This window comes from Artibeus jamaicensis, unplaced genomic scaffold (genome assembly GCF_021234435.1).
Source record: "Artibeus jamaicensis isolate MK-2021 breed Jamaican fruit bat unplaced genomic scaffold, CSHL_Jam_final contig_3126, whole genome shotgun sequence".
NCBI classification, from domain to species: Eukaryota; Metazoa; Chordata; class Mammalia; order Chiroptera; family Phyllostomidae; genus Artibeus; species Artibeus jamaicensis.
The window spans coordinates 15,878,138-15,885,426 of record NW_026521723.1 but is presented as its reverse complement, the minus strand read 5'-3'; the positions used below and the strand labels follow the sequence as shown (position 1 = coordinate 15,885,426).

At 38.1% G+C, this 7,289-nt stretch overlaps 1 pseudogene; it reads right to left on the bottom strand.

Moving 5' to 3' along the window:
• Positions 1-297: 297 nt before the first annotated feature.
• On the bottom strand, positions 298-450 carry LOC119059230 (uncharacterized; annotated as a pseudogene).
• Positions 451-7,289: the final 6,839 nt, after the last annotated feature.

Sequence of the window (7,289 nt, the reverse complement as noted above, 5' to 3'; positions counted from 1 at the left end):
ACTCATTATGGTGGGAAGCCTGTGCCCACACTGCAGAAGCTACATGAAGGAGTGGCTTCATTAACTACCTTCTCTCCCTTGGAAAAGACTTTCAAGGGAGATGATGTTGCCATCTAACAGGAGATTACCAGTGAAGGCAGCTCCCATTTGCAAGCCATTATCAGAATATTATGACCAACTTGTAGCATCTCAAAATCACATGATTCTGATTCTAGCAGAATGTATATAGCTGGAAGTCAAGCACCAAAAATAATTGCCCAACATTGAAAAAATGGCCTATGAGAAAAAGTTACAGTAATTAGCTTATTTCACCTGGAGAAGGAAAATACAGGAGAAATATGGGGCACTAACAGGTTTTGAGTCCATGATGGATAATTCTACAGGATGGTGAATTTAAACTGATAAGAACAGATACTATACTTGATCTTAGCCAAAAGGCTGAGAAGCAGTACAAGATGGTGAATTTATAGTTGTACATGTTAAAGGAGTTTTTCCTGTTGTCCTTTCTCCATTTCTTGCTTGATTTCTCCTCTGTGATATGTGGTGAAAGATAATAAGTGGTGACTTTATAAAATGTATGAGAAAAAATACTTTGGAAATTTGCAGCATTATTGTGCCATCTTGCAACTCTCTTCCTTCTCCCTCCAAAAAAGAAAAATACAAAAAGGAGTATGGATACCATCTGCAAGAGCTCTTTTCTCTTTTACAGCCATCCTGTCACCATCTGCTAAAGTCCTCAGCCCACCTGCATAGTGAACAACATTGTCTTCCAGAAATGTACAGTCATCCCTAAGACTGAAGACAGGAGCTAGGGGACATTTTTATTAGCACTTTCAAGTGAGTTTTTCATCCTGCAACCCACCTGGTTCCCTTAGTTAATATACTGCATGTTAAACCAACTTTACATCTGAACTGGGGTTGTTTGGGGGTTAAACAGAATCTTAGCCTTTTTTATTCCTTGGCTTTTTTCTTTGAAATGTTTATTTCTTGTGGTGACTCAGGTACTGTCACTAAAGTTGAGAAGAATTTAGAGGTTATTTTTGGAAGTGGCCATAAGGGATTTTCTTTGCTTCAGAGCAGAAACTTTTCTTTCAGCCAAATCCTGGTGCTTTTCCTATACGCAATTACGGGTAAAGTTGGTTTTCTTTGCTGATATTGAACAAGTGGCCTGTGAAGTTCCAAAATTGAAGTGGCTAAATATTTTTAAAAAAATATTATTTGAGGAAGGACAATTCTTCATTTTGGAAAGCTGTCCTGTATGTTGCCGGATAAGCCAAGCAACATACTTTCCTTTCTTGACTTTCGTTTGTTAAATGCTATTGGTGCTCGCTGTCTCTGTGGCAACTCCAAAGACCCCACACATTTCCAAACACACCCTGAAGATGCTGTAAACAATCGCACCCCTCCCTGCAAAAGTGAGAACTATTAAGCCTGCCCTGCTTTCTTACCTTTTGCTATTTCAGTCTACTTCAGAGAGGAGAGGCTCAGCTATTGCTTCCCGCTTAGGTGAAAAGATTCTGGTTTGTGTAGCTTTAAACTATGAGATCAGGGCCATAAACTACCTGAAAGAGTATATATAATGTTATCAAAAATTGAGAGTGTATCTGGCAGAGGCACCTCTCAGGCTAGTCTCTCTCCCTCCCTGTCTCTCCCTGTTGTCTCTCCCTCTCTTTCTCTGTCTCTCTTTTTCTGTCTTTCACTATTCCTCACATATGCATACACACAGAGTATGGTTCTTAAGTCTGAATCTAAACTATATGGCAATCCATGTGAAACAGAAAGCAGTTCAGAGAGAAAAGAAGGCTTAATTCAAATAGCCAATTATCAACCAATTTGTAGTATTAATATCCATTGTTTGCCACTGGTCTATTGTACGTATTCTCCTAATAAGTTCATTTCACAATTATATTATTGGATGTCAGTTGACAATGTCTATGGCTAGTCTGGGCTATTATTTTTATTATTTATATATCATTTATTCATTTATTTATTCACGTTTTGTGGGCCTCACCCTATGTTAATAACAAGCCACAATCCAACTACAATTAATTTTATTAGTTAGCCTTATTATATGCAGCATATTTTATTCATGCCTTCATCAGATTCAGCCTCTCTTAACCAGTTTATCACTTTCCTTAGGAGAAAGAGCTTATGTTGATTTCTATTTCCCATTTCTGAAACAACATTCCCTTCAAAAAACAGGAAAATAATTACATAGTACAGCAGGCCCTTCAAGGCTATTTCTACAGAGATGAGTTTTGCCATTCAATGGCTGACTTGCTAGGCAATCAGTTATACTACACAGAGCCAAGCCAATTCAGTTGGCTTGCCATCTAGAATAATCACTTACATGGTAATTCCTCTGTTATGTGGCACTCAACAAACATGGACTTACCATCATAATGATTCATTTAATAGAGTATGTTTTCTCTTTTCTACACAGAACTATTGTATTTGTGATTCAAAGCTATTTTTTTGTATGAAGGGTTAAATTTTTAAATTCATTTTCCTTTTAATTGAATTTATTGGGGTGACACTGGTTAACAAAATTATATAGGTTTCAGGGGCACACTTCTACAATACAACACCTGTACATTGTATTGTGTGTTCACAACTCCAAGTCAAGTCTCTGTTCATCATCATTTAGCCCCCTATACCCTCCTCAACAATCCCACCTCTAGCAATCACCACAGTGTTATCCATGTCCATGAATTTTTTCTGTTTTGTTTTTTGTTCAGGTCCTCTAACCAAACCCCCACTCATGACAGGTGTCAGCCTGCTATTTTTAATCAACAACTTCAAACTTGTTGACTACATCTATGTACTACATACCATGTTTATTACTGAGGACACAAAGATAAAGGGGTCAGGAGTTATGGAAAGATGAAAGGCTTAGGAGTCAGAGAGATAGGCCTTCAGGAGCTTTTTGGTCATCATTTAACCTCTCTGAACTGCAGTTGCTGGGCTGTGGTGAGGATTAACATCACAGCACGTACTGCGCAGGGCCCAAGAGTAAGTATTCAATAAGTGGCTGTTGGCATTATGATAAATGAGACACAACTTCCACTCTGGAGCTCACATTACTCATTATAATTATGTAAAATCATAAGTTCTCTCTCTATATAATGTCATGTTTTATCTTTATTTTAAATTCTTTTTTAAAAACTCTAAATTTAGCATATATATTTTTTATTGAGCCACCACATATCTGAAGTTTGTACCCAGTTTTTTTCCTTGATATTGGAAGGTAATTTGTAAGTGTTGAGCAGACTACACATGACCCTGCCATAGTTCTGTTTAGAACATTATCTCACAATTGGTCAAAATAATCTGGGACTGAGACAACTACTATAGCTTATAGGAAAATAAGCTGTGTGTTACTGTAGGCAACTTGAATGCCGTGGAGTTATTTAAGAATGCAGTGTTCACTATTTCCAGTTGAAAGTGCATGAGCAAATTAGGAAGACAATATAATATATAATACATATTAAAACTAGGTTAACACAAATGCTCTAATAGCTTTATAGGGCCACATACCAAGATATCAGTAACAGAGAGCTCTCTGACACGCATACATCTATTCAAGGCGTGCCTTACCAACCAAAGTTTGTAGTAGATTCTATAAGCTCACATTGTAGAATGGTGATTATTTGGTTATATAACAGCTTTCCACACTGAAAAGGAAAAAAATAGTCTCTTGAAGTAAAGGACTCTTCCTTTTACTTAACATTTTGCACCAAATCATCCAAAAATTTAGTGGCTTATAATAACAGTAATATTTATTCTGTTCACACATCTCCAATTTGAGCAGGGCTTGGTGAGAAGAGCTAATTTCTTCTCCATGTGAAGTTAGCTGGGGTAACTCAAAGGCTGGGTGCTGGAATCATCTAAATCAGTGGTTCTCAACTGGGGGTGATTTTTTTCTTTCTCCCCAGTGGATATTGGCAATGTCTAGAATCACTTTTGGTTGTCACAGTTTGAGGGGTGTGCTATTAACATCTGGTGGGTGAAAGTCAGGGATACTTTTGAATAGTCTGTAATACACAGGACCCTCCACTTAAAAGAATTATTCTCCCCAAAATGTCAATGGTACCAAGGTTGAGAAGCTGATATGAAATCTCGTCACTCTATGTCTGGTGGTTGATTCTGTGCCTTTGTGGAGGGCTTGAGTCCCTCTTCATGTAGACCTCTCTAATATGGTCTCTCCACTCTCCATATGGAATAAATTGGGTTTCCGTATTACATGGTAGCTGGCTTCTAAGCTGGGGTGTCCTGATTGAGAGACAAGACAGAAGCTGAGTCCTTTATTTGTCCTAGACTCAGAGGTCACATCACTTCTACTATGCTCTATTGGAAGGAGCAGTCAAAAAAGATCCCACTTGGATTCATGGGAGGGGTCATAGACCCAACCTGTCTGTGGGAAGAGTGTCAGTAAATCACACTGTAAGAAGAACAGAAACTGAAATTTGCCACAGTGGCCATGTCTCATTCTTTTTTGTATCTCAGCACCTCAGCAGTCAATGGTTGATAGCAGATGCTCAATCTGTCATATTTTTGAATTATATTAAATTAAGTAAGCTTGATATATAAAATATATGATAAACAATGAGGATATATGGCATTACACATAACAGCTGTACACAGAGTACCTTTATATAGTGACTTGTTCCACTTCATTATAAAGTATGAATTAATTATGAAAGTCCACTTCATTATAAAATATGGTTTAATTATGAAAATCTCAATGGCTTATTTATTCATCTGGTTATTCATCAATTCAGTATTGAGTACATAGTATAGGCAAGAGAGTGTGCAAAGTGTTGGAATAGAAGGATGGATCAGACATAGAATTCCCTTCAAGTCATTCACAGTCTGGTGGGGAAGGTACAGTCCACAGCTCATTTAGAAGTACAGATAAAGTACTCTGGTGCTATAAGAAAACATGAAAATTTTCAGAAATAGTAAGTGAAGACTATATTATGGATACTCACTTTAATGAATACTAAATCTTTTTAATTTCTCACTCTACATTTTTATAATTGCAAGGGGAAATTGGCAGAATTTCATCCAATTTTATAATATTCAGTTGAAGCAGTTACCTAAAACATGACCGAGGGCCATCTGCTATGCAGCCGTGAAGTCTGTCTGTCTCTGTCAGAATCATTTATTGCTATGGGAAGGCATGTCTCTTCACAAGGATATCGCAGATCTTCTTACTACGATCCTAGGACATTCCAATATGAGTGATGGAGAAAAGTAGAGAAGTCACACATATCTGTATGTTGCCCTAGAGAAGCAGACCTATTTTATAAACCAATGACTGCATTGCATATCTACACTAAGAAACATTGGGGGTCCTCCTGAATGTTCCTGGAAGTCTGTGTGCACTGATGCCTCTCTTACTTAAAATTCTAAAAGTGAGAATCGGGGATTCATGCCAAACCCACAAACTCTTGGCACTCAGACCATATAAATTTTTTCATCAAGTTTATCCCATCTAAAACATTAATATACTTAAAATACCATTGTAAAATAGTTGTGGAGTGTGAGGGACTAATTAGTGGTATTTGGAAAATTGATTATGACATTTTATAAAGTCTACATCTATAATCAAGGAAGAGAAGGAAGTACAGTGGCAAGGAAACCAATTAGAAAGCAAGGATATAATCAAGGAAAGAGATAGTGACCTGGCTTAGAGTAATAGCAGAAGAAATCATAATAGCTGATATTTATTATTTGCCATATGGTAGGCATTATATATGGCTTCATAAGAATTGTCTGTGTTAAACATAACAATTATTTAAGATAAAAACTATTATTTTTTCCACTTTACAGATGAGGAAATGAGGCTTAGTAAGTCATCATGAGTAAAAGTGGAATTCAAGCCTGTTTCTGTAGTCCATTGTTTTAACCGTTATGCAAATTATACCTGATATAAGGAAAGGTGTGGACAGAATAACTGAAGAATAATCTAGATGACTCTGTAATAGGGTTGCATTTTGGGTATAAAGAAAGTATAAGGCATCTTGGATAACACTAAAGTCATAGCTTGAGTTTGGCCAACTGGGCTGGAGGTGCAATTCTCTTAGAATGAAAACCAAAAAAAATAGTGGGTTTGGCTGAATGACAAGTTCAGTTTTAGTCTTATTGGATGAAAATATGGTACAAGAAATATTCACATAGAGATGTTCAGTAGACAATTAGATATATGGTTTGAAGTTCAGGAAAGAGGTCAGGAGATATATATTTGAATTTATCAGCCTAGATATGAAATACTGGATGTGATGAAGAATATCTAGGAAAAATATGAAGCCCAGGAACAGAAAGTGAGATTAAAAAAACATATTAAATAGAATTTGCTTTACTGGGTGCTGGGATGGGCAGGGAGGGGGCAAAAGAACACATGATGATGTGATTGCTGGCATTGTTGCTCATCACCTGGATGTGGAGACAAGGATATGTGAAACAGCTTGTGAATAATTGCCAGATAGAATGCAGAGGACAACATGTCTTTTGGAATTAGAAAAGAAGGAGTTGGAATGGGATTAATCTGGAAGACCTCCTGGAGCTCAGATTTGAGCTGAGTTTTCACGAACGTGCAATAGTGTAGATGAGAAATTGAGGACTTGGTGAGGCCTGTGGTAAGGGTCAAGGGAACCTCTCTCCCTATGCCTCTGCCATTTACCTTTCTTGCTGGGGAAGGGACACCTACCTCATTAATGGCTCATGAAATAAGTCTGTTGTCTTTGCATTTGATGCAGGAGACGGGAGTTCATAGGACATGTACCGGGGAGGAGAAGATGGGTATAAGATAGGGAGAGCAAAGACAAGTTAAAACCCACAAACGAAGCTCATGGGTCTCACTGCTTTTATTTTGATGGTGTGCGCTAAATGTCCATCTGACCCAGGAGTTAGAGAAGGTAAAGGAGGATTCGGGGGAAGGTGGAGCAGTTGCAGACCCACCTGCTGCCCCTACCCATGAAGCGAATCAGCAGATGAGTGATGACAGGTGTGAGCTGCAACACGGCTGCTGCTTCACTTTCACCCTTTAAATCCTTTTCCCCCCAAAAAGATTTTATTTATTTATTTTTAGAGAGCTAGGAAGGGAGGAAGAAAGAAAGAGAAACAAACATCAATGTGTGATTGCCTCTCACGCTCCCCCTCCTGGGGACCTGGTTTGCAACCCAGGTATGTGCCCTGACTGGGAATTGAACTAGCAACCCTTTGGTTTGCAGGCTGGCGCTCAAGCCGCTGAGTCACACCAGCTGGGGCTCATTCTCCAAATCTTG